The sequence below is a fragment of the Felis catus genome, chromosome B3 (genome assembly GCF_018350175.1).
Source record: "Felis catus isolate Fca126 chromosome B3, F.catus_Fca126_mat1.0, whole genome shotgun sequence".
NCBI classification, from domain to species: domain Eukaryota; kingdom Metazoa; phylum Chordata; class Mammalia; order Carnivora; family Felidae; genus Felis; species Felis catus.
The window spans coordinates 50854098-50882073 of NC_058373.1; the positions used below are offsets into that span (position 1 = coordinate 50854098).

The following is a 27976-nucleotide window of genomic DNA, read 5'->3' on the forward strand; positions in this document are numbered from 1 at the left end:
TAGCCACCCATTAACAGGATGATTGAAAAGCAGCCAGAGTGGTTTACACATAAAGTGCTTACTCTTTTCCAGGAAGAACACATATCTCTACAGTTTCATTAATGCTTTGGCCGATTAGTACACAAAATAAAATACTTACACTCTAGAAAGCACTAGCCAAAGGAAGAAAGTGGGGTGGGAAGGAAGAAAATTAGGGAACAAAAATAACCCTTAGAGGCTTATCTTCGTCTTCTTCTTTCCTTTCTGCAAACATGCTTTAAAAAAGGGTAGGGGAGGGTGGGGGTGTTATCTTGCTTCTATCTTTTGCTATCTTTATAGCCAGTATTACCAGCCATTTTACTTGTACTTTACTATTATTATCTGGGTGATGGCTGTGACATGTTGATCATATATGGCAGTGAGAAAATTGATTTCCCTCAACAGAAATGCTTCCAATTTTCCCAGGGCCATAATTTTATGTCCACAACAAAATAAAAGGGTCATTTTCCTTAAGATGAGGGGAATTGAAATCTTTGATAAAAGCTATGGTAAATGTTGTACTTTTGATTGCGGAAACTGCAGTTTTCATAAACATCTGGCCTGTCTGATTTGGGGGTGTGCACTGGGGGCAGGGAAGAGGGGTTTGCAGGCAAAGAATTGTTGTTATTTTTCTTTAAAGAGCTGAATTTGCTTCAAGAAAGCCCTGTAAGTCCACAGCTTCCCTCTCAATGTTCATATTCCCATTAAAGGGAAGCTACAGGGGTGTTGCTTTGAGCTACCTGCCAACAAGTGAGCCTACTCAAAGAAGGCCCAGTCACACAGATGGGGCCTTCCAAAAGAATGAACACCTGTGCCGCACACAGCTCATAGTGAGCCTGTCATAAAATGTACTAATAAACTCACTGATATTGCTTTGCAAGCCAAAGACATTTTATACCAAAGAAGGTGGAGGGGAGAGGACTGAGGCCAGGGACGAACTGATGCAGCATAGGCACAGGAAGAAGAAAAACAGGCTGTTTTCTGACTGCAGTTACAACTGCTGCTTTGTTTGGTTAGCAGGCTTTACCTAATCTGATGGAAACTGATTTCCAAGTAGCTAGTGGAGCAACATTTACCAACAAATATTTAGAATTAGAGACCTTTGCTTCACCCTGGGTCTAGGCGCAGGGTTAAACTATAAGCCTCCTAGCCAAGTGTTTTGACATTTGATTTGCCAACAGAAAAACTTTTATATAATGGCTATCGACACATGAGAAAAGATTTTTTTAATCTCTTGATTTTAAACCCCATCTTTTTTGAACTAGAAGTAAACTGTGCTCTTGTGCATTTTCCATGTAATCTAAAATAAACAAATATAGCTTTTGTAATCAGAAAAAGTAATTTTTATTGTGGGGTTTTCTATGACTATGAATAATGAACAGTCATTTGTTAGAAAGCAAAACTCACAATCCATTATGAATCTAGGAGTACATTTTTCTAGGAAAAAATTAAGTCAAAGAGTAGTGAAAGTAAATGAATAATTATAGCAATTTTTCTCAAAGTACATATTGCAAGGAAAATTGTCTTGATGTCTCTTGATTTTTTGTCTTCTCACTACTTTTATAACTGTAAAAGTAAAATGTGAAATTCCTCATATTTATATGCTGCAATAATTGTTCTGTATGTGTTTTCATAGTTCCACTGATTTTCTCTCCAAATCAAGTAGGATGAGTTGATGTTGATAAAAAACTTAAGAAGGAAACATAAGCAAAGAGGTTTTATGATTTATTTTCAAAGCTATGGGTTAAAGCAGGGTTCAATAAATTATGGGCCAAATGAAGCCTGCCACCTGTTTTAGTATGACCCCACTAGCAAAGAATGGTTTTTACACTATTTAATTGTTGAAAAAACATTTTAATTTCTTTTCTTTATTTTTAATATTTATTTATTTTTGAGAGAGAGAGAGAGAGAGAGAGAGAGAGAGAGAGAGAGAGAGAGAGGCAGAAAGAGAGGGAGACACAGAATCTGAATCAGGCTCCAGGCTCCAAGCTGTCAGCACAGAGCCTGACACAGGGGCTCAAACGCAGAGACTGTGAGATCGTGACCTGAGCCAAAGCGAATCGTTCAACCAACTGAGCCACTAAGGCACACTGAATAAAATTTTTTTAAAGAATCATATTTTCTGAGATAAAAAATACAAAGATCCAATTTCATTGTTGTCCATAAATAAAAATTTAGTGGAATATAGTGACACACATTTGTTTACACACTGTTTATGGTGGCTTTCACACTATTAACAGCAGAGTTGAAAAGTTGCAATAGAGCACAGGGCCTGAAATATTTACTATGTGGCTCTTCAACTTATGTATTTATTTACCTATTAGGGAAACTTAATAATTTATTAAGTTTCCAAAGTACTGTATGTGTATGAATTATAACATACTGATAAATATTGCTGTCATATAGGCAGGAACTGTACCTTTTTGTGAGGATAAAGCTCAGTGATAGGTGTGAAGCCATGAAGAAATCCTTCCTTCCCAACTCACAATTTGGACAAAGTTGAGATCTGTAGACATTGCATCTGTGGTATAAATAGTGTTTCAGTGCCATTGAGGAATCAGTCTTGAAAAGTGACTGAGACATTTTCAAGGGATCCTTCAAATAACAGAAATTCTGAGAGCACTTAGAAATGTCTGCACCCAGAGGAAATCTAAATGCTCACACTTTGCTGGCTAAGAGCATTCATGTATCTCTATTCAGAGGTGCAGATAACAGAGGAGGAAAACTCACTTCACTTCTTGGGAGCTGTGCTCTTTGAATGTCCAGTTCTTTTTGGTGCAGTTCAGAGGACAAAGATTGTAAATGGCTCTGAGGACACTGGTCCAGGCAGGGTGAGTGACAAGCCCTAAGTAAGCAATGCTCATTTGAATCCGTGGTCCCACCCCTTTAATGTGAAAAGGTCTCTGCATTTAGAATAGTAACGATGAATTAGAGTAACTTGCCTGCCTCATTAACATGTGGTCTGATCTAGGTAAATCAATTTGGAGGATGTCAGCGTATTTAATCCTTCCCAAGGGTGAGTTGTGGCTTTTTCCAATTTGTTGACCTTAGGGCTACGCCCAGAAGAATTTCCTCATCTCTTCTCGAGCCTGCCTTGTATACTAAGTATGTCTGTGCTGAACCAGGGACATTACTGAGATCCTTTGCACTTATTCTGGCAAACGTGGTGGATTAGTACAGGCTGGAATGCCAAACACTACAGAGGTATCTGTGCAGAAAACTCATCACATCACATTGAAAGTAGTGTTTCTCTGCTGGCATAGAATCAGCCTCCTCGTGCAAACTGCACTTCTTAAGGGTCAGCATCTGAGAAACTGCAAAGCATGGTTATATCTTTAGGACAGAAAGACTTGCAACTACACTGGGAGGTCAAATGGATTTTTCAGTATTTCTACAATGCCCTGAATTTGGTTCAGTAAGTATGTGATTTGCATGGGTGGCCACGTCTCCAGATCAAAATCTTTCATACTGCCATGCACATCTACTCAGCATTGGTCCCCAGCTGAAGATAAATACATAATGCCTACAAAAACCAGTGGGATGTGGTGCTCTTGGATCTCTTGTCCCCTTGGCCAAGAGTGCCCCACCCAGTAGTTACATGTAACATGTAGCAAATCATGTTTTCTCAAATCAGTGCTCCAAGATATGATATGTTAATAGTGTTCCATTGGGGAAAAAAACTGCTCCATTGACAAATAACATTGGGAAATGCTGGATTGAATCATGTAAAAAATTTCTTTACTGTAGTATTTTTCAGAGCCTTTATACACATGAAGCATCTCTAAGAGGATAATACTATGTGCATTTCCCAGGGCGCCTGGGTGGCTCAGTCAGTTAAGTGTCCAACTTTGACTCAGGTCATGATCCTACATTTCGTGAGTTCAAGCACCGTGTCAGACTCTGTGCTGACAGCTCAGAGCCTGGAAGCTGCTTCCGATTCTTTGTCTCCCTCTCTCTCTGTCTCTCTCCCACTCACATTCTGTCTCTATCTCTCTCTCTCTCTCAAAAATAAATAAACATTAAAAAATTTAATGCTTATTTAATGTAATGTGCATTTCTAAAAACTGCTTATTCTGAAATACCTTTTTCAATCAACCATTAGATTTCCATGGTACAAAATTTAGGAAACGCTGAATTAAGGAAAGGGAGAAGCTCTTGTCTAACTAGTGAATGGAAATTACCTAAACTAATAAAACCAGAGACTGTTAATGGTAGAATGGATCTTAATGATTATCAAAAGGTTCTCAAACTATGAGCAGTTCTCAAGTCTAGAAGATACTACAGTTATTGCAAGTTTATGTGTTCACATATCTTACAAATGTATGTACTCTAATTTTTCAAAAAGCATGTAAATTGATCCTGTGACTAATAATGAATAAATTTGTTTATGTATTTATTTATTTACTTAAATGTTTATTTAAATGTTTATCTTATTTATTTTTGAGAGAGAGAGAGATTGAGAGAAAACAAGTTGGGGAGGGGCAGAGGGAGAGAGAGAGAGAGAGAGAGAGAGAGAGACAGAAGCAGGCTCCAGACTCTGAGCTGTCAGCACAGAGCCCGACACAGGCTCAAACTCATGAACTATGAGATCATGACCTGAGCTGAAGCCAGATACTTAACCAAGTGAGCAACCTAGGTGCCCCTGATGAATTTATTTTAAAGCACTAATGGGGGTGCCTGGATGGATCAGTTGGTTAAGTGTCAGACTTCAGCTCAGGTCATGACTTCACTGCTTACAAGTCACAAGTTTGAGTCCTGCATCAGGCTCTGTGCTGACAGCTCAGAGCCTGGAGACTGCTTCACATTCTCTCTCTCTCTCTCTCTCTCTCTCTCTCTCTCTCTCTCTGCTCCCCCCCTGCTCATGCTCTGTCTCTCTGTCTCTCAGGAATAAATAAACATTAAGAAAAAGTTTTTAAAAAGACATTATTTAATCTAGATGTAAAGTTTAGCTCCAATTAGGATAAACACAAGAAGCCCCAAATTAATAAAGAAAATAAGAGATAGAGTATCTAGGAACACAAATCTATACTTAGTTAATCTGTTACTTCAGTAAAAATTACAGATTGTCTATGTCATGCATTGAGGCTTCATGACCAAAAAGGACACAGTGCTTCCTCAAGTTTATGAACTAGTTGAAGAGATAACTCAAGAGAGAGTTGTTGTAGAGAATGACAAGTGCTACAGCAGATATATGTACAGGTTGCTCCATGAAAAAGGAGCCTTTTTCAATGATGAGATGAGGAGGCCGGATGTGAAATAAAGTAAGGCTTTTCAGAAAAAGCAACTGGCTCTCTAAGATCCAAAGGACATATGATGCCATCAGATAAGTAAAGGTATGAAACAGAGTTATTGCTAGAGAGAACAGCATGTAGAAAAGCTTGAAAGTGACACCAACAGCAACATTAGTTTGGTAAACTTAAAGTAATTCACCACTTTAGAATGACTTTGTTTAAGGGTGGTAGGGGAGAAAAGACAGTACGTGGCAGGTACACCAGGTGAAGCTACCTGGGTAAGCAGCAGTCAGTCATTAAAGATACATTAAGATGAACTTTATTACAAAGGTAATGGGAAACTCTTGAAACATTTTAAGCAGAGAAGTAACATGACTGTAACATATTTCAGAAAGATCACCCAAATTCTGTAAAGAATTGAGTTTAAGGGGTATTGAGAGTCAGTTGGAGAGAGAACAATTAGAAATCAGCAGTGATCCAGAAGAAAGTTTATTTAGTGTAATGATGATGGGGCTGGAGATTAAAGGACAGGCTTCAGAGATAAAGTTAAACTCCATAGGAGTTTATAGTGACTGACTGGATGTGAAAATTGGGAGACAGAGGTGGACTTAAAGACAGTACCTGGGCGCTTGGGGGGCTCAGTCAGTTAAGCGTTCAATTCTTGGTTTTGGTTCAGGTCATGATCTCATGATTCGTGAGTTGGAGTCCCACATCGGGCTCCTTGCTGACAGCACAGAGAGGCTGCTTGAGATTCTCTCTCTCCCTCTCTCTCTCTGCCTCTCCCCTGCTGGCTCATTCTCTCTCTCTCAAAATAAAGAAACACACTTAAAAAGAATTAAAGACAGTGCCCAGATGCTATCTTAGACACATGTGTGAATGGTGTTACCATTTACTAAACCAGGCATCATGAGAAGAACAGATATTTCCTTTGAGGTGGGGTGTCGTGGGGCTAGATAATACATTCTGGTTATTTGTATGTTTAATTTTTTGACTTAGTTTTTTATACTATATTTGAATGCAGGTTTTCAGAGGAGGAGAAATTCTAAGTGATGAAAAGGCCCAGAATATGCCCTTGGAAATTAATGGCTAGAGTGGAGATGAAGGTTACTGGAGTATAAGAGATCAAGAAATGGATTGGTGAGGCTACATTGTTCTTAAGAATTCTCAAATCCCCAAGATGACAACAGAGCTTGGGACAGAGATACAATTCACTGACCCAGGGTTAAAATCTTCAACAAATGGGGAGGAAGTAACCATGAGGCTAGAAAATGAGAATGACAAGAAATCAAGAGTGATGTGGCCAAATATCATGAGTAGTCTGTAAGGACCAGGGATTTTTACACAGGATAGAAGAGTAATGTTTGACAAGCTATACATTTTTGGAAGTGAGATACTTGGAAATGTAAGAAAGATAAAGGCATCTTCTTGAGGGAATTTCAGGGATGTTGGTGTCCTCAGAAAAGAGCATTTCACAGTTAAAGCTAGCAGTTAGGGAACATATTTGGTGGAGAGCCTGAGAACACAGGGGAGGTTTTGTGCAACGTAACAGAAAGTCTAGAGAATTTACAGAATTTGAAAAGTTTTGAGAAGAAGAGAATCAGTGGGAGGTTAGATGAGCAGAGGAAGTACAAAGCAATGTGAAAGGATGAGAGTCTGAAGGAAAATGGATAAACAGAATGGTGAGTCTTTTTTTTTTAATTTTTTTTTAACGTTTATTTATTTTTGGGACAGAGAGAGACAGAGCATGAACGGGGAAGGGGCAGAGAGAGAGGGAGACACAGAATCGGAAACAGGCTCCAGGCTCTGAGCCATCAGCCCAGAGCCCGACGCGGGGCTCGAACTCACGGACCGCGAGATCGTGACCTGGCTGAAGTCAGACGCTTAACCGACTGCGCCACCCAGGCGCCCCTAGAAGGGTGAGTCTTAAGCAATGACTAGGATAACAGTGCTGAAGAATATTGGTTTAGGGGATTAGTAGATTCTTACAGCTGCTATAACAAGTTATCACAAACTTAGAGGCTTAAAACAGCACAAATTTATTATCTTACAGTTCTGGATTTCAGAAATCCAAAAACCAGTCTTACAGGGCTACATGTCTCCCATAAGCTCCAGTGGGAAATCTGTTTCTTACCTTTTCCAGATTCTAGAAGCTTGGCCTTATTCTTTGGCTTGTGGTCTCCTTCCAGCAATACCATTCTGACCTCTGCTTCCATTATCACATCTCCTCCTTTGACTCTTGTGCTTTCCTCTTGCCCTTATAAAGACACTTGTGCTTATACTAGGTGCCCTGGTTAATCCAGGATATTTCCCACAACAAAGGATTAATCATATCTTCAAAGTCTTTTTGCCATGTAACCTATAATATTCACAGGTTACTGGGATGAGAGTGTAGACATCTTTGGGGGGCTGTGTTTATGCCCACCACAGGGGCCACCTGGTGAAGGGATGAACGGAGCTAGAAATGGCAGAAGAGGGTCAGACCTCTCAGCAGGGGTTAACCAAGACCTGGAATGTTTGTGTTTCCAAACATTCTGACATAGATGGGGGGCTGCTGAAAGAATCATGTGGATTTTATATTCTCACCACAAATTGGAAACAATGGCCTCCAAAAGTTGTCAGCAGAGACCTGAATTGAGAGAATGAGCTTTCAAAGCTGCTGGCAGCCACTGGAAGTTCACATCAATCTCGTCAGGAAAAGTTGAAAGTGAGATCAATTCATTGCATTTACTCATTCTTTTAACAAAATTCTACAGCTATGATGGCTTGGTAGAAGATAAAAATAAAACAGAGCTGTTTTTTAAAAGTACATTGGCTGGTTGGGGAAAGGAGGTAAGGTGTGAACAAACTGTGGAGTCAAAAGTGATGTGGAGCCTATTTCCAGGACACTAAAGAGATGCTTAGGCTACTAGTAATGTCTTTATCTTTGAATCATTCCTTATGTCTCACCAGTCATTAAATCCTATATTTATTCCCTGGAAAATTCTTGCAAGTACATTCCTTTCTTCTGATTTTGTCAGCTACCATATCAGTCCACATTAACCTAAATTTTAATCTTAATTTTTCTCAGAAATGGACAAATCAAGGGGTGCCTGGGTGGCTTAGTTGGTTAAGCATCCAACTTCAGCTCAGGTCATTATCTCAGCGTTCATGAGTTTGAGCTCTCACACAGAGACTGCTACTCTCTTTGCCCTGCCCCCCTCTCAGAAATAAACATAAAAAAAAAAAAAAAGAAATGGACAAATCAAAACAAAAACAAAAATCTGGGTGGAGAAATGATGGGTTACATTTGGTATATGCTGATCTTAAGAAAACAGCAGGATAAAGGCTATAGAACTAAGTTGGAGAAGCAGATTACAAAGTCATCTACACAGCAATGGTACAAAACTCCCAAATCTCAGGGTGAGATTCTGGAGAAATTAAAGCTGATAAGCAAGAACTGAGTTCCCGGGGCACTTGGGTGACTCAGTCAGTTAAGTGTTCGACCGTTGGTTTTGGGCCAGGTCATGGTCTCAGGGTTGTGAGATTGAGCCCTACATCAAGCTCCGCATTGGGCACAAAGCCTGATTAAGATTCTATCTCCCTTTACAGCTTGTCCTCCCTCTTTCTTTCTAAAAAAAAAAGAAGAAGAACTGAGGTCCCCCAGATCATAACTACACTCATTGTGATGAGCATTGCTTAACATAAAGAATTGTTGAACCTATGGTGTACACCTAAAACTAATATGACATTGTATATCAATTATATTTCAATAATAAAAATTTAATATTACAAAAAACAAAAAACTAGTGGAGATTGATTCTTTCAAAGTTCGGAGGTCAGAAATCTGAAATCAAGTTGTTGGCAGGGCCCACACTCTCTCCAAAGTCTCTAGTGGAGAATCCTTTCTTTCCTCATCCAGATTTTTAGAGGCTCCAGGCAATACTTGGCTCCTGCAATACATAACTTCATGCTGCCTCCTTTTTTTTTTAATGTTTATACATTTTTGAGAAACAGAGAGAGAGCTGTGAGTAGGGGAGGGGCAGAGAGAGAGGGGGTACAGAGGATCAGAAGTGGGCTCCATGCTAACAGCAGCAAGCCCGATGTGGGTCTCGAATCCACAGCCCGTGAGATCATGACCTGAGCTCAACCAAGTTGGATGCTCAACCAACTGAGCCACCCAGGCGCTCTCAAGCTGCCTCCTTCTTTACAAAGCCTTCTACTCACTGTCTCTCAAATATCTTCATGATTTTTGCTTATAAGAACACTTGTCATTGGATTTAGACCCAGCCACATAATATGGGATGATATTATCTAAAAATAATTTAATCAGATTTAATAAGATCTGTAAAAACTTTTTCCAAATAAGGCTACGTTCATAGGTTTCACGTGAGCACATTTTTGGGGAGCCGCCATTAAACACAATGAAATCCTCTCACTGGCCACCCCAAATTAAAATCCATCCCACATGCAAAACACATTCACCCAATACAAAAATCTCCCAAAGTCTCAAGCTTTTAAAGCATTAATTTTATGTTCAAAAACCTTACCTAAATACCATAAGCTCAAAAGTCCCCAGTCTCATCATCTAAATTAAGGCAGGGTAAAATTCTAGGTATGGATCATTCTGAAGCAAAAAAATCTCCTCTATCCATCTTAGTAACAAACTTTTTAGAAACAAAAAATTTCTGCTTCCAAAGTGGACAGGTATGAGATAGATATTACCATTCCAAAAGGGAGAAATTAAAAGGAATACAGGTATCATTGACCCCAGGCAAATTTAAAATCTTGCATGTCAAATTTCATTATGTGTCAAGGCCTAAGAAGAGCCCTGTATGGTTTCATATATGTCCTGGTACCTGGATGCTCCACATTTGAGTAATTATTCAAAAACAAACAAACAAACAAAACAAACCCAAAATTGATGTCCCCACATGAGGAGAAAAAAAAATCAGAGAGGTGGGGAAAAAAACAGGGAAACCATTTATTAGGGAAAATTTTTTCACAAGATTGAAAAGAATGGTGAATAATATTAAGAATTGCAAAGAAAAGACATAAAGGTCAAATGACATGCTTTGGATTAAGCTGGAAAGAAATCATTATAATCTTGAAAATATTACTATGGCAGATAATTAAGGATAACATGTATAGAAATTTTAGGTTCCTTCAAGATGATAGTATTTATAGGGGTGCCTGGGTGGCTTAACTTGTTAAGGGTCCGACTTCAGCTCAGGTCATGATCTCATGGTTCATGAGCCAGATCCACTCATCCGTTGGGTTCTGCACTGACAGTGCAGAGCCTGCTTGGGATTCATTCTCTCTCTCTTTCTCTCTCATTCTCTCTCTCTCTCTCTCTCTCTCTTTCTCTCAAAATGAACTTTAAAAAAAAGATGATGGTATTTATAGACAAACTCCATTTTGGTTCAGGCTGCTATAACAAAATACCACCAAATGAGTGCCTATAAACAACACAGATATATTTCTCACAGGTTTGGAGGCTGGAAATCCAAGATCATGGTGCCGTCCCAGTCAGGTAAGAGTCCTCTTCTGTGTCATAGACTTCTTACAGTGTCCTTACATGGCAGAAGGGGTGAGGGACCTTTGTGAGGTCTCTTTTGTAGGAGCACTAATCCCATCCATGAAGGCCTCATCCTCATGACCTAACCACCTCCCAAAGACCTCACTTTCTTATTCCATCATCTTTGGTGGTTAGTATTTCAACATATTAATTTTGTGGGACACAAACATTCAGACTCTGGCAACCCCAGTTCACACTCCTAAAGTTACTTGTATAATATGATTATACATGACATGGAATAGCAAGTAATTGGAAAACCCTGGGAGCTTCCTGTTTAGGTAAAAAGCAATTTAGGGGAATTTTCAACCTAAAATTATTCAGAAAAACGCTTGAAGAGGAAATGTATTTTAATGATAGAATGAAAAGAAAAGAAATGGAAGTGTCTGGACCCAGGTCATATTTAAGGTTCAGAAAGGAACAGTGGAAGAATATTTGGGCCATAAGTGTGTGTGTGTGTGTGTGTGTGTGTGTGTGTGTGTGTGTGTGTGTGTATGCGTGCGTGTGTGTGTGTGTGTTCACCAGCTATCAACAATATTGATTCCAACATACTGTTGAGTCTCTTAGAAAATCAGTCATCATGTGATCTTCAACACTATTATGGGAAGTTTAATAGTTTAATAGCATCATAATAATGGAACTCAAGAACCTGGTCTTCCTCTGCTTAACTTGACAACACTTGTATTAAGATATCTTATATATATCTTGACATCCCAGGGTCAGGCTAAGTTAAGTTCCTAGACTCATTTGCTATTTCCCAAAACTTTGGGTTACTGAAGACCAGGACAAAAGATCTCCCAGAGAAAACTTCTTAATAAATATTCTGAATCACTGCCTGAAGCATCAATGACAGTAGCTGATGTGCAGCAAACAGTGGAGGCCATGAAGAACTAGAGTGAGGCAGAGGAAAAGGATCACATTAAACAAAAAGGCTAATTTCTAGAGACAAGACATCGAAGAAGAAAACTGTGGTTCACTGGTTTGAAAGATGCACAGAAGTTCTCAGAAAGCATTCTGATACATTAGTAATGATAACCAGGCAACTGGAAAGTGTGGTTTACACGGGCTGGCCTGTCCAAGTTGGATGATACCCTTGAGTGGACAGATGCTTAGGTTATATCAGAATACAGATAGAGAACAGGCCTGAGTGAATGGGGCATGAAAATGGCCTATTCCATCTTATAAAATATAAATTCACTCCAGAGCACATTCCTTCCTACTTGAACACCAACTGGTCTGTGACACTGGAATGGGGGGCAGGAGAGAAGCTTTAAGTTTCCCGGAGTACGGGTTTCACTCACATAATGACTGAATCTTAACTGTGTAATTTAAAATGCTCTTTTAGGGAAAAAAAAGTCTGTACATGCCCATGTCTTTCACCCACACTCCTTCCCACCATCTCCAGTTTTTTTTTCCCATGGCACCTGGCATGAGAAATTGTACAGTGTTGTGGTTAAAGACTTTGGTATAGTTTCAAAATCCATCTCTTTCACTTACTAGTTTTAGTAAGTTACCCAAACTCTCACAGTCTGAGTTTATTCATCTGTAAAATGAAACTAGTAACAGTGTCTCCTTCAAGAGCTGTTGTGAAGATTATATGAGATAATGGGGGTGAAATGTTTAGCACAGAGTCTGGAATACAATAAATGCCCAATAAAGAGTTGTTATTGTTATTATTGTTATTATTGCTATTGTTATTATTTTGTTACTTAAAAATAATAGATTATAGAAAGAGAATCAAACCAGAGAATGAGCCTAAGATCAAATTCCCAATAAATTTATTCTAGCCTTTTGATTCCTATCTTTTAACTGGGAGTAATATCTATACGAACAGATCCTTAGGTTTGTTGTATGAATGAGTATAATAATGAATATTCATACTTTGTATAACAAAATAAATAAAATCTTTGAAGTGTAAGATATGGAAAAGAAAGAAAGACTTACATCAATAGCTCTTTTGCTACTTCCAAAACTAGCATAAGGCAAGTTAAATATAATTAAAAATATGATATTTAGTTAGTTGAGACATTATTGGGCTGCCATCATTTATCCAATGGAAACATAATGGTTATTATTCTGCCAGAGATTTTCAAATCAGTTGAATGAGTCTGTTTTAAGTCAGTCTTGGATTAAAAAAAAAAAAGTCTTGAAGTTGCATTTTATTTAATTGCCTATTGATAATATAATAAAGTTCAATAGATATTTTCAAATACCTACTATGTACTATGCATAATCTAGTAGTAAAAGTTAGACATGGGGAGTTAGGACCCTTGAATTTGACCTTTTGTAATAATTTGCAGTGACATTGACCTTATAATGTATGTATTTCCGTTGAGTCATCTATTAAAAGACTATTATGATACTTATCTACTATGCAAAGGAACTATAAATTGGTTTGAATGTTAAGCCTCACTCAGAAAAAACACTATCTAAGCAAAAGCCTCACCATTGTGTCATTCCTGCATTTGGTGCCATGGTTAATAGATGCAAAGTACAAACCACTGAATTATGTATTCGCCAGTACAATTCTGCCCCAGAGCAAGGTACTGTTGGAAGCCAGCCCAGCGAAGGGCAGCAGAAAAGTGCCTGGTTTTGAAAAACTAATGAGGAGAGGACACAATATGAGACAACGAGCAGACCCACAGCAATACACTCCCAGCTGCGTTCACTGACACAGCCCCTGCTATTGGTTATTTTAACCAAACTGGTTGACTAAGAATATTAAGAAAGGGGCTCACAGGAAAGGCACACAGACCACTTCATGGAAAGATAATCTGACCAAAAGTAAGCAATCCACGTGTGGGCCAGAAAGCAAAAGAGGGTTTGGCTTCGTTTGCAAAAGTCTCTGCTGTATGAATGGAAATCCCAACACAATAAACAACTCTGATGCATCACTTTACAGTTTATAAAGCCCTTTCACACACACAATTGCATTTAACTCTTATTAGTCCAAAGGGTCACAGCTTTTTGCATGAGCCTACATTCTGGGATGGCAGAGAGTACAACCCCTTCCAACTGGAGCTTTCAGGTTTCACCCTGCTGTTAGTCTTTAACATAAAACTCCTGTATAAGCTGCCACCTTCCTCACCAACCAGAACAGTACACCTCAGGACTGGCTGAGGTCACAGTCTGTTGCTCTTGTTAGCAGACAGGGGCATAATATTTGGACACAGACTATCCTACGACTACACTCTCGGCATCTTCAATTTATCCATGCATCCCATTTCTCCTGCCCCTTTTCTTATATGTCACAAAGCTACACAGTTGGGCTGCATGATATCTTCAGACCACCTAGGTTCAGTTGGCCTTTTCATAGTGTCATAATCTGAGTGTTGGAAGAAACATCAAGGGTCATTTAGTTAAACTGTCTACCCATAGTAGAATCTGCTCCCCACCCCTACAGCACTGCTGACCACTAGCCACTCAGCCCCAATGTGAAGGGCACCAGTTGCAAGGTAGACGATTCCAGCAGATTACGTTTTCCTAAATGACCATAATGATACTTCCCACCTACTCTTCTTACAGTGTGCTTTGGAGGCCTCCCCCACTGAGAGTGAAGCCTAGGGCTCCTCCAATTGCATCTGCAAGAGCTCGGGACTGCTCTAACCAATAGGGTGCAGCAGGGTGATGCTCTGTGACTTCTGAGGCCAGCTCACAAAAAGACAACAGCATTCAGCTAGCTCTCTCCTTAGGATGTTTGTTCTGGGAAAGCCAGCTATCATGCTAAGAGGAAGCCTAAACTCACCACACAAGAGACCACAAAGTTTCACCTGGAGAGAAACTGAGGCCTTCAGCCAATAACCAGCAGCACCTATTGGACATGTGAGTGAATGACACTTTAGATGATTCCAGTCCCCAGCCTTAGAGCCACCCTATCTGCTGCCAAGTGGAGCAAAGATGAGCTACCCATCCACATGCAGCTATATCTCTTTGGTCCACAGGGCTCCAGAAGCTGAAACTGAGGAATCACCCTAGAGAAGTGTTCTACTCTTGGAGACCGGATTGAGATGATGAGATCCCAGACTTTAAGCTGAGGCTTCAATGGGATGAGATCTGTAGGGCTAGAGGGAAGGCATGAGTATATTTTGCATGTGTGGGTATTTGAATTGTTATGTCCAGAAGACAGATTATGGCAGATGTTATTTCATACAAGCAACAATGTCTCCATTTACAATAGCTTACAATGTGATGGCTCCTCCCACTGAAAGGTGAGGTCTTTGTTCTCTCCCCTTGAGTTGGGGCAGTGGCTTGTGATTGCTTCAACCAATAGAGTAAGGCAGAAGGGATGCTACGTGACATCCAGGGCTAGATCTTTGCGGGACACTGGCTCCTCTCTGAGAAAGCCTCCTATCAGGCTGTGAGAAAGTCCAAATTAGCCCAGGTAGAGAGAACATGTAGAGAGGCCCCAAGAAGAGGAACAGAGGCCCCAGCCAATATCAAGGTTGAGTAAAGAAGCCTCCAGATGATTCAGGATGCCTCAGCTGCTGCCATGTGGGACAGAGATGAGCTATATACATCAAGCTTTGTCCAAATTGCAGGTTCATGAACAATAGATAAATTCTGTTTTTGTTTTGAGCCACTAATTTTGGGGGTAACTTGTTATGCAGCATTAAATTGCCATAACAAAGGTAAATCCCTGTATCAGAAGGCAGAGTCTGGCATTGGGAGGTAGAATCCGAAATTAGAGTATAGCCCTGAAATGGGAAACACCTTATGCGAAGGTTAAGCCCTGTATCAGGAGGAAGAAACACAAGAGTTATGGCCTGCTCTGTACCCCTCACTGGGAGACCTGGGACAAGACATCTGAATGTCTCAAGGTCTTAGGTGCGTCATCTGAAAAAAAGACATGATAACTTCTTTCACCGAAAAGGAGATACTCTTGAGATTACTTTAGATTCTGCCCCAGACTTTGTGATTCTAAATTGCCATTTATTCATTCAAATACTCATTGTGACCTGAAACTGTGATCAAACTTAGAATTTATTTCCAAATGGAAAGCCTCCACTGAGAAATGGGGTAGAAAAATAGCATCAGTAGTAGTAAAAAAAAAAATCTCATCACTTCCTTTTTGTGTCTTCTAAAATATTCCCTCACCAATCTTCACCATACTCTGTTCATATGTACATCTTTAACTGAGGTTACTCTTAAAGGATAAGAGAAAATACAAATGTGTATATTTTCCTTTCAAAAAAGTAGCAGCAAAGAATGAAATTAACTCTTCTCTTTTGCAATTAGTCCCTATGCTACTAAGAAAACATCCTCATTTTTCTGAGTTCTTGTAAATAATATCCTTTGCAAGCAAAGATCTTCATTCTTAAGTACAAAGCAATATTTTCAAAAAACTAATTTTCCATCTGAAGGTTTTATTTTATTTTATTTTTTCAATATATGAAGTTTAGTGTCAAATTGGTTTCCATACAACACCCAGTGCTCATCCCAAAAGGTGCCCTCCTCAATACCCATCACCCACCCTCCCCTCCCTCCCACCCCCCATCAACCCTCAGTTTGTTCTCAGTTTTTAAGAGTCTCTTATGCTTTGGCTCTCTCCCACTCTAACCTCTTTTTTTTTTCTTCTCCCCCATGGGTTTCTGTTAAGTTTCTCATCCATCTGAGGATTTTAAACGTGACATTATTTCATCTAAAAATCTCTGACATAATAGAAACACAGGAGATTTGCTCAGTGGTTTGTCACAAATGAAGCAAAGGTCGTCTTCTGAATATGACCCAGGTACCTAAATTCTGAAGCAAAACTACCAAATATTGTAGAATTACTGGGCTGTATAGAATGTGCTCCTGTTGTTGTTCCTGAATAAGAGGTTTAGATAAGGATGTGCCTTATCACATACTGAATTTACTCTCCAAATAAAAGAGATCCTGCTTTTCTGGGCTCTGTGGCTTCAGATTTGCCAAGTGAAAGTAGCACCCACATTCCAGATGATAAGCAGCTCTTGAGGCCTCCTACCTCTCCTCTTGATCTGAACCTCCCTTCTCCCATTTTTGGCACATCCTTAACCTTCTCCTCAAAAAGACAGATCTTTAAGATTTTTTTTTTCCAGAATTGATCATTTGGATGTCAGGTCGTTTTGGAACCAGTGATTAGTGAATATGATAAATTACCAGTAGTGGGTTTGCTTTTGCAGGTTTGAAGTTTTGATGCATTAGTTATTTCCACCCAGGAAAATTATAACTCTGAACCACATCAACTTGTAAATCTCCAGATAGAAAACTAGATTGTTATGGATATTGCTTTGTGTTTGGGAATGTAGGTCCTTTATATCAACAAGATCTAAATTTGTATTAGCACCAGCTATGTTTTAAACTATTTTCAAATATTTTCTCCTCAATCTATTTGAGCCCAGAGATATTTCTTAGAGGTTAAAACAGGCTGATTTTTAAAATTCCGTGTTCCATAAAAATTTCACGGTGTAGGCACAGAAGACTGTGTCCCTTTGTTTAAGGTACACGTGTGATACAGGATAATTTCTTGGAGGTTTGCTCCAGAATTGGCAGGTCTGTTTTCTCTTTGTCCTCATCTATTTGTCCTTCTTGTGAAAGGGTCTTTAGACAATGGAGTTAACAAACTGCACATAAAGCAAATGCCTAGATATTTATATTCCTAGGCCGTTGTTTACACAAATTTTTCAGTGTTTGTGATTATGGGTGTCCCTCCCTGAGATGTGAGAGGTTGGGGTAGGCTGGTTTACATGAATTCCTCTCTGGGAATACACACGGATTCACATTAGAAGCAGCAGGAGGATTTTCAAGGGAGAGAATTTCAGGACAGTGTACAGAATCGGAGCCGGGGGGTCATGACCTTGCCTATTGATCCAGCCTCTCTAATTTCCACAGCTTGCTGAGGCTTGTTCTTCCAGCCTGCTGGTGTACATTAGAGCAGAAATCCATAACATGGCCATGTTCATCCAAGCACAGGAAGAAACTAAATTAAATGTTAAAAAACAATCTGAGGCCAGAGTTGGAGACAATTCATCATGATCCTAGATGCCAGGCAGGTGGGATGACCAAGGATTCCTCAGCCAATAGACCCCCAAACAGAATATGGAAAGGCCTTGGTGCCTCATTTGTCAGGTACACAGCAGAGAGTCTGAAAACGCATGAAGGTCAGCTCTTTTGGCTGCAACATATTTTTCCTCAAGAATGAGATATTACACATCTGAAAAGTGTAACTGAAGTAAATTAGCAGAAAGAATTGGGAGAAATGAATGGAATTCTTTATGAAACGCATACTTGGGGCAGTGTTTGGCAAATTCTCAAAGCTAGGGATGCTTCTGTGGCATTTTCATCCCACTGTATTCCGGGGCCAGCCAGTTCAGTTTATACTGTAGGAAGGAGAATGGCTCGCCAGAGTCCTGACCTTTCTTCCGGGTGACAGAGATTCAGAACAATAGCACCTCTGGCACCTCAAAATGAAGTCAGTGTGTTAAGGTAAAGGACACCAGACACCCTGATGTTCTAAAACATCTGGATGATGCACTTCACTGTTCACTTTTCATCTAGATATTTCGCCTCAAGTAGACAGAGCTGAAGGCAGCATGCTCAAGGCATATTGGACAATGCCGAAACTGCCCTTTTCTGCTTCTTCCGTTGATCTCATTTATATTGGACATGGGGCTCATGCCATTTATTTGCCATTTACTTATTGATTAATCTAAAATGTTTAACCTGACGGAGGCATCACAAATGGCAGGTTGTTCTGCTGGGAGCTGCCTCAAATGCTGGGATGCATTCCTCAAAAGGCATTATCCAGGTAAAATCCCATCCTAATGAATACTGCAGCAGCATGGCCAGGGCCCTGTTTGGGTGGTGGCAAGGATGCGGCAAAAATGATTGAAGGTTGGCAGAATTGTGCTAAGTAGTAACAAGGGCAGCATTGCCCTGGAACAAATTCAGGCAACCCTCACATACAGCATCTGCTCACCCACAAAGAAGTGTTCTGCAATTGTACTTCAGGTTAAAGTTCTATTTGTATGCTAATGTCTCATTGGGCTGTCCCAGGAGAGTTCTGAGGGGAGCAGGGGAGCGGGGCAAGAACTTAAAGGGAAGCGGGGCACACTTGAATCTGTGAGCCAATAGAAATGAAACCAGAGTGTGGGAGCTATAAAAGAGGCAGTGAAGGAAACGGAGGCTGCAGGACAGTAAAGGACTTGCCCCCAGACACACCTGGGGCTATGACAGCGTGCATCATTTACTGAAGTGCCATGGTTCAGAGCATGCACTTTGCAATCAACAGTCTGCATTCTGTGACCTGTCTCAACGGCTTACTCCCTGTATGGACCTTGGACAAATTTATCTGTCTGTTCTGTGCTTTCTCATCAGTAAACTGAGGATATTAAGAGTATTCTAATAGTGCTGTGAGAATTAAGTGAGATAATGTATCCATAAACCTTTACCAGTGCTTGGCACATGGTTAACACTCAACAAGTAATATTGATGTTATTCTGTGCTATTTTTCCCTTCGAGAGCAGCTAGCCCAGCATATCTTTTATTTATGTATTCATTTTAAGTAAACACATCTGTATGGAAAAATGTTCAGACATTAAGCATAGAGTGGGGTAAGTTTTCACAAACTGAACACCCCTACCCGAATGAAGAAGCAGAACTTTATCAGAACCCCGGAAGCCCACCTCCTGCCTCTCCAGTCTGATTCCTCCCAACGAATGTAACTACCGGTCAAATTTCTTTCACAGTCTGCTAATTTCCCCTGTTTTCAACTTTATGCAAATGGAATTGTGCCGTATTTACTCTTTTGTATCTGGTTTCTTCTCCTCGATACTATTTGTGAGATTTATTACTTGATAAAACAGAATTCTGTTCATTCTCATTTCAGAGATCCTGCATTTCCTTATTACAGCCTCACAGAACACTTAGGTCTTCTAAACAGTTGGGAGCAAAGTAAGAAACAATTTGTTAAGCAAAATACGGTACCAAAGCACTTAAAAAATATATTTAAGGGCAGTTGGGTGGCTCAGTTGCTTGAGTATCCAACTCTTTGATTTCTGCTCAGTTCATGATCCCATGATTGTGGATTGAGCCCCACATCCGGCTTACTCACTGAGCATGAGCCTGCTTAAGATTCTCCATCTGTCTCTCTCTCTCTCTCTCTCTCTCTCTCTCTCCCCACACACACACACCCTTCTCCCCTGCTTATACACGCTCTCTCTCAAAAACTATATATATATTTAAATTAGAGATCATTCCAAGTTATATCTAAAGGAACTTAATTCTCAGTCATTTGCACAGTGGAAGGCTTATTGAATAGGGGAAAAGCAGATGTTTCAGAGGGCACCTTCCCTTCTCCACAACCAACAATGTATGGCTCCCACTGATGCACAATCATAGAGTAACTAACAAATTCTCATAGTACTCTGAGCTTTGCTAAATCTGGGTACGCCAAAGACAGTGCTTGCATGAACAGCATCTTTCAAGGATATGCCATCAGAATAAATGTTTCTGAAACACTGAGTAAGCCTTGAATCCTCATTTTCCAGATGGGAAAACTAAGTTCTAGAGGAAATAAATCCCTCCCACTCCAGAGTCATATAGTCAGTGAGTAAGAAAGTTAGGGCAAAATGGAAAGAAAGTAATAGAGGAGTTGGGATGTTGGCTTTAGCTAGAGCAAAAGCATAGCTTCTGAAACAAGAGCATGACTCCCTTCAATCTAGCCTAAGCTTGTTCTGTATGAGGACCATCCACCCTGCAGCCCAAGTGATCTTTTTACAGCATCATGTCCCACAGCCTGCTGTTTTTCCCAATTACAGAACACAATGAAATACTTCTTTTTGTTAAAAGGTAAGCATTCTATACTTCAAGACCATAAATATTAGTTGCCACTTAAATGTAATTTGAATTTTCAAAAGAAAATTTGGTTATAGCCTCCTCCCCCCATAAAATCATTATCTGATGACAGGACCAGTATTTGTCACCCTATGGTAAAATAAGAGGTTAGCATTTCTTCAAGTATAAGTTGATTTCTGTGGTCAAGTTTAATGCAGGAGACGCATAAGTAGTGAAAGGTAATTCAGTTACATAATTTGAATCACAAAGTTCTATCAGATCATGTGCATAATATCACAGTTGCTATTCTGTTTCATTGAGTCCAGTTGATACTATGCTGTATAACCTAGTCTTAGAAAACAGAACAGGGCCATTTATTTTTAAGATTCTCAATCCTAGCCAAAAGGTGAAGCAGACTTGGACAGCCATCATTGGAATAGTCTTACATCTCTGCCCATTAAGCAGAAGTCAAAATCATAATATAGAAAATAATTTGACCTTGCTGAGAGTAAAAGAGAAATGCACAGAGCCCACCAGAAATAGGAAAGATGAGCTCTGAATCTGGATTTATCCGTGACAAGTCCTTTAACGAGAGAGATTAACTACTAATTTAGTTTGGTTCCTTTGCTTCTATTTCTCCACCCTGCATGATCTGATCATACTTCCCTACAACCAAAAAACTCAAACTGGAAAAAGCATATTTTAATCTAAAGATACCGTACACTGCTGATGTAATGCATTAGTTTGTTTTCCAACAGGAAAAATAGTTTATGGATTTGCATGTCAATACTTTTAAATGTTTTTAATTTGTATGTTTCCATTCTCATGTTTCTGTATTCATTTGGAATTCTCATTCTATAAAAATTATCTCTTCTACAAAATGACTTTTTGGATACTTTCTCATATTTTATAAGTTTAGTGTTTCAATGTAATTTCAGGTTTTGAAACTTTTTTTTTTAGAGAAAGAATAAAAGAATGAGACAGTATGAGTAGGAGAGAAGGGCAGAGGAAAAGAGAGAGAGAATTGTAAGCAGGCTCCATGCCCAGCATGGAGCCCAATGCAGGGCTTGATCCTATGATCCTGAGATCATGACTTGAGCCAAAATCAAGAGTTGGCCGCTTAACTGACTGAGCCACGCAGGTGCCTTAAATGTAATTTTTCTTTTTTTTTGAAACTTTTAAATTTTTTAAAAAATGTATAACTTAGCCTCTACCTACTTCTAAAATTAAAATGAAATGTATTTTGAAACCTTGGTGTAAAACACTTTTTCTTCCTCTGAATGCGTAATGAATCAGCCTTGCTCTTTTCTATTCAAACAAGAAACAAATGAAGACAAACCAGAAAGATGCAAAGAATGTATGTACGTATATGTGTGTGTGTGTGTGTGTGTGTGTGTGTGTGTATACATATAAAATATATATTTCCATATACATTTTGTTTCCTTCCATTTGAAGAAAAATGGAAAGAAAAAAGCAGATTGCAGGCAATCATTCTGCATCAATTCAGCTCATTTATCACCGACTCAAGACAAGTGTTAAAATTATGGACTATTCCAGGTGCCATTGCCTGCTTATGTGCATTTGAGAAAACAGGTGGGTCTCTGTGAGGAATGAAGTGACTACTATAAATTCGTGGCAATTATGAGGATTAAAACATAGCTCTTTTGGCTACGATCACTAATCAAAGCAAAAACCTTATGTGTGCTGAGAAAAGGACTGTTTGTCTTAAGGTGGGTCTCACCTTTTGTCTCCCCCTTCCCCTTTATACACAGTGCCATTTTCTGATTATAATCACAATCAGGAAGACTCATCTTTTGGAATTAAGGGGGAAAAAGTCCTCTGGGACCCACTTGGGCCATATCTACATGTCATGCTTATGACTCTATTGATAATTTCCCAATCAAATAAGGGTGTTTTTTTTTTTTTGTCATCATAAGGGCTGATTGTCATTAATGGTGAAGCAATCAATGGGATTGATGTTATTTCAGGCACCTTAACAACTGAATTGGATCAACCATGCATGAGTCCATAGATAGCTCATTGACTGGCTGTTATTGTGGCTGATAAAACCAAGTCAGCTGGAAAAGAGCTCTTTCAGTCCAGCCTTGTAGAGAAACTTTAAGTCTTTACTGTGGAACCATCCAAGATGATTGGCCCTTTGAAGCAGCCAACTGGCCTAAGCCTGGAGGGATTATGGACACAAGAGGCTCTGGCACAGAGAATCAAGTCAAAGACAGCCCCAGCATTTGCAAATATGCACTTGAAAGCATGCAATGATTGGCTTACAAGGGCAGAATTAATTAAATCTATGGACATTTAATTCTCTTCTGGTGAAATGGTAGTCAAGAGAGAAAAGGATGCACGGATGAACTACTTCAATGGAGCAGTTATCAACCCAGGTTAGTAGAAGAAATCTTCCAAATGCCCAGGTCCAAGCCATATCCTATTGCAGGAGCACCTGGTATAGCCCACAGGAGGAATTGAGCTATTTAAGCTGGAACAAGGGGAGCACACTACAGACACCATGCCCAGAATTCTGCCAGACTGCTCAGAAGGAGGAAGAGGAATTAAGATTCCTGCCTTGCACATTAGCCCTGGATCTTGAGAATGAACTCCTCTATATAAACTGGCTTGACTGTCACAGTTATCCATGGAGGCAAGCTGCCTTTTTTTATGGAAATGCCCCTTTGTACACCAGGAGACCCAATCTGGAAAGGTCTGGAATGTGAGCAGACCCAAGGAAGCTCTTAAAAGGGAAGTCCTGGTAAGCCTGGGACATTTGGTTTACATGGGGCAGTTTTGGCTTTTACCTGTTGCCTGGCATGAATGCCATTATTTCTAGATAGTATGCTAGAGTATACAAAAGAATAGATACCACTACTAAGCATTGCTGTCCTGATAGTGTGTATCAAAGGTTGACCCCACTGAGAAGGAGAAAAAGGTGGGAAGGGGATGAGACACAGAAGTTGGCTGAATATTATGCTTGACTTAACCCAGTGTGTTTTAAGATACCTCAGGGAATCCAAAAACATTCACAATTATTGTAACATGCCAGGCACTTTTGCCTAGGTACACTGTTCTAAGGTCTTATGTTTCATTTTGCCGACAGTAAAATTAAAGCTCGGAGAGGTTAAACAACTTGTGTCGGCTCACACAGCAAACACAAATTTGGCTACAGCTCATGTGGTTCCCATCACACCTTATCAGAACACACTGATGGCCTTCATATCCCTTCAGGCCTTTCAGGCTTTTATTTGGCCCTGGAAGCATAGCTGAAAGCTGGCCCTTTCCATTGAAGTTAAGAGTTCTCTCAGCTTTGTTCTTCCGGCTGTTAAGCTGAAGTCTTTCTGAATTTTGGGAAACTTTTTCTATCCAGGCTTTTAGGATGTATCTCCTTATCCCCATTCCAGGACTCCCTGAATCTTTAGTCAAGTTAAACAAGAGAAAAAGGAAATTACAGTAACTAATCTAGCAATGCAAGCATCTAGTAATGCACACACACACACACACACACACACGAACACGTACACATGCACACACAGACATAAGTACCTGATAGCGTTGCCAAACGAAATGAAAGAGCCCAGCTAAGTTTGAATTAAGATAAACAATGAATATGTTTTTATATAAGTACATCCCAAATATTTCATGGGATATTCTTATCCTAAATCCTTACTATGAATATCTGTAATTTAAATTTAACAAAGCATCTGTTATTTTTCTCTGATAAGTCTGGCAACTCTTATTACCTGCCCTTTCATCTAATATTACACGTACCATCAAATATAGACTAACAAATACACTCATTCACACACACACACAGAACTATACAAACTGTAAATGGAAGGAGTATGCATTTGTTCCACATAATTCAGATAGAAAAAATAACTTTAAACAAGCTTTATATGCTCCAAGTAAAGTCATATATGGCTCTGAGCCTCTATTCATAGAGTTGTGATATTCTTTTTTTTGTTTATGTTTATTTATTTTTGAGAGGCTGCAAGTGGGGGAGGGGCAGAGAGGGACTAGAAGATCAGAAGCCTGCTCTGTACTGACAGGCTGACAGCAGCAAGCCCGATGTGGGTCTCAAACTCACGAACATGACCTGAGCAGATGTTGGATGCTCAACTGACTAAGCCACCCAGATGCCCTGAGTTGTAATATTCTAATCTCAGTCATGTGTTTGGAAACCCCATCACCTCCCTAGGGTTATATAGGAATCTGGGAAAGAGGAGCCATGTGGCTGTGGAAATATGGGAGGACCCTCGTCTTTGGTCACATCACCAAAACAAGGTAGCAGCTTCATTCAATGAATGAATAGCACCAATAGTAGAACAAAGATCCTTGTACCATGGCTCCCACACACACCCTGATCTCCTGGCAGCCAGTCAGGCACGATTCGTAATCCAGCCTCCTCTGGGTTCAGGGTAAGTATGAGACACAGCCCCCACTCCTTTACAGAAACATGTTATGCCCTCTCTTAGGAAGACTATGTCTCCTAAAAAATCCAGGTTTATGTTACCTATTAGCTAAAAGTTAGCAAAGCAAACCTGTTTTTACTCTTTCTTGGCTAAGCGAGGACACTAATCTCCAGGACACTTGAAGCTTAGTTATTTTTGGTAGACAGAAAATAGAATGGTGACTCCAGAGGAGAGAGAAATATAAATTTATGATTAAATATGCTATGAAAACTGCTGCAGATATATATTCAGGAACTCAAAAAAAAAAAAAGCTTTATATGTCATTCACAATGACCTTTCTATTATCACCATGTTATAGATAAAGAAACTGAGATAGAGATGAAATAACTTGCCCAAGGCCACTTAGCTAGTGAGTTGCTATGTGCAAGATGGTGTGTATGACAGAAGTGGAGTAGGGGATTGGGGAACACCAGGGAGCACCTCTGGGGAGAAGGCTTGAACTGAGGGTTTTGGCAGATGAGCAGGAACAGAGAATTCTACTCTGCGGAACCTGCAGGAGTGTCACACAGAGGCATGGGCCTGTGTGCTGTGTGGAGAGCTACAGGTCTTGTGACTGCTGATGTGGCAAAGGATGGGGCTAAAGGAAAATGAAGAAGTTTGAGCTCCATCTTAGGAACTAAGGGGAGTCATTGAAGCTTTTCAACAGGAGCATGACAGGATTCAATTCATAATTTGGATCAGACAGGAGAAATCCAGGAGAAATCCATGACCTCTTGTCATATCCTTAGTGGGCTTCTGATGATTCCTACTCAACCAAGACACCTTCTATGTTGCCCCTATCCCTTTTCCTTTCTGTAATGTCTTCTTCCATTTTTAATGTTCTTTTTATATTGGAACAACAAACCACAAATGCTCTTCTTTCTATGACATTATCTACGTGAACTAAAAAACAGCTACAATAATTTTTGACAGAAAGAAAATACTTCTTAGGACCTAAAGTGGTCTTAGCAATAACTCCTTTTGGAACAGCTAAATCAACTTACACATTTTTTAAAGCAGACTTCACCAACAACCCTTTGACCAGATTGTGTCCCCAGAAAGAATTGTGACCCAGAGAAACTACTTGACAGAATTGCTTTGACATCTGTCTCAGAACAGAGAAAGTCCAGCAGTAAGCCTGGAGTAGAGAACACACCCAGCTTAATTGGCAGCATAAAAAGTATTGATAATAGTTTGCAATCTTCCATTATTTTTGTAATAATCTTCTATCACTGGAGGTGTGGGTGGTTGTTTTCAAGGTCAAAATTCTTTCAGACACCAAAATTGAGCTATACCATCTGGATTGTAAAGAGTTTGCAAATCAGGGACTGTCTCACTGTTGCTTGAAAACATCTTATCAAAAGATAGTTTGGGTTTCCATATCCACTATCTCTTGACTCAGAAAAGAAAAAAGAAAAGAAAGCTTGATGAGACAAAAAGCAAGAACATTAGATAACCACCAGTCTATGACCTTTCTCCACAACAGCTCTCCAGATCTCATAGAATTTTGTAGAATCCAAACCAAAGTCATAAGGATGTGATGATCTGCCTTCTAAGAGGACAAATTCTTTGTTTTCAGCTGCCAGAAGCATGTGGCCTCTAAGTAACCATCAGAAGCTCTGGGTTTAAGCCTTGGTTCCATCTTGTGGGATCTTAGACAATTCAGTCTCACTGGTCCTCAAGTTCCTTGGTAATAGAAGAGAATCGAGATTGCCTGTCCTCTCTTCTTCATATGTTCACTGAACACACTGCATGCTTTGTACCGTTCCTCTTTTAGAGAACACGCCACACTGACCCATGAGTATTTATGACCTTGTCTGTCTGATTAGATTTTGAGAAGTAGAGAACAGGCTTGCAGTTCAGGTTAGCTCTGAGCTCCTAGTGCCAAGCACAGTAGATGTGCACAATAATTGTTCGTAAAATAAAAGCTGGGGAAGTAACCACCAAGTTGTTTAAAAGCTGAGCACCTGTGCATTTAATGATATTCCTCAGCCTCTTGCCATCCCCAGGCTAAAACTTGGAGCTAGCAGAGAGAAATCTGCATGGACCCTGAAGTGAGTTGAATGGTGATCCCCAAAGGAGATACAACCAAGTCTTTACCCCAGTACCCGTATATGTGATCTTACAGTAATCCTCCTTATTCACAGTTTAAGTTACCTTTACCCATGGTCAACTGCATTCTGGAAGCAGATTATCCTCCTGACATATCATCAGAAGGTTAATAGTAGTGTTATGCTACTTCTCAGTGTCTATGTTATTTACCTCATTTCATCTCATCATGTAGGTACTTTATCATCTCATATCACCACAAGAAGAAGGGTTAGTACCATACAATAAGATATTTTGAGAGAGAGACTACATTCACATAAATTTTATTGTTATATAACATTACATAATATTCACATAAAATTTATTGTTACAATTGTTCTGTTTTACTTTAGTTATGTTGTTAATCTCTTTTTATGCCTAATTTGTAAACTAGTATTTTTCATATATATGTGTGCATAGGAAAAAACATAGTATAGATAGGGTTTATTACTAAATGCAATTTCAGGCATCCACTGGAGGTCTTAGAACGTTTCCTCCACAGATAAGGAGGGACTATGGTATTTAAAAAGATGATCTTTCCAGATGCAATTAAGAGTCTCAAAATGAGATCATCCTGGATTAACAGGGTGGGCTCTAAATCCAATGACAAGTGCCCTTAGAAAAGACAGACAAGAAGGCCATGTAAAGACAGAGGCAGAGATCTGAGTTACATAGTCATAGCCAAGGGAAACCTAGAGCCACCAAAAGCAAAAGAAGGCAAGGACATGTTCTCCAATAAGGTCCCCAGGGAGTATTACCCTGTACACAACTTGATTTTGGACTTCTGAGAGAGAACATATTTCTGTTGTTTTAAGCCACTAAGTTTGTGGTACTTT

The 27976-nt window shown here is 39.7% G+C and overlaps 1 long non-coding RNA gene across 4 annotated transcripts in view; it reads left to right on the forward strand.

Annotated features, from left to right (window-relative positions):
* Positions 1 to 27976, forward strand: part of LOC111560983 — a 64960-nt gene that overhangs the window by 29309 nt on the left and 7675 nt on the right. For 2 of the 4 annotated variants that reach the window (XR_006599220.1, XR_006599219.1), the window contains 4 exons: positions 6271 to 6386; positions 10715 to 10758; positions 14326 to 14622; positions 14742 to 16121. This is a non-coding gene — a long non-coding RNA (uncharacterized LOC111560983). Of the gene's footprint in view, positions 1 to 6270; positions 6387 to 6980; positions 7041 to 10714; positions 10759 to 14325; positions 14623 to 14741; positions 16122 to 27976 lie in introns of those variants that run through there. The other 2 variants (XR_006599221.1, XR_006599222.1) reach the window with 2 other exon arrangements.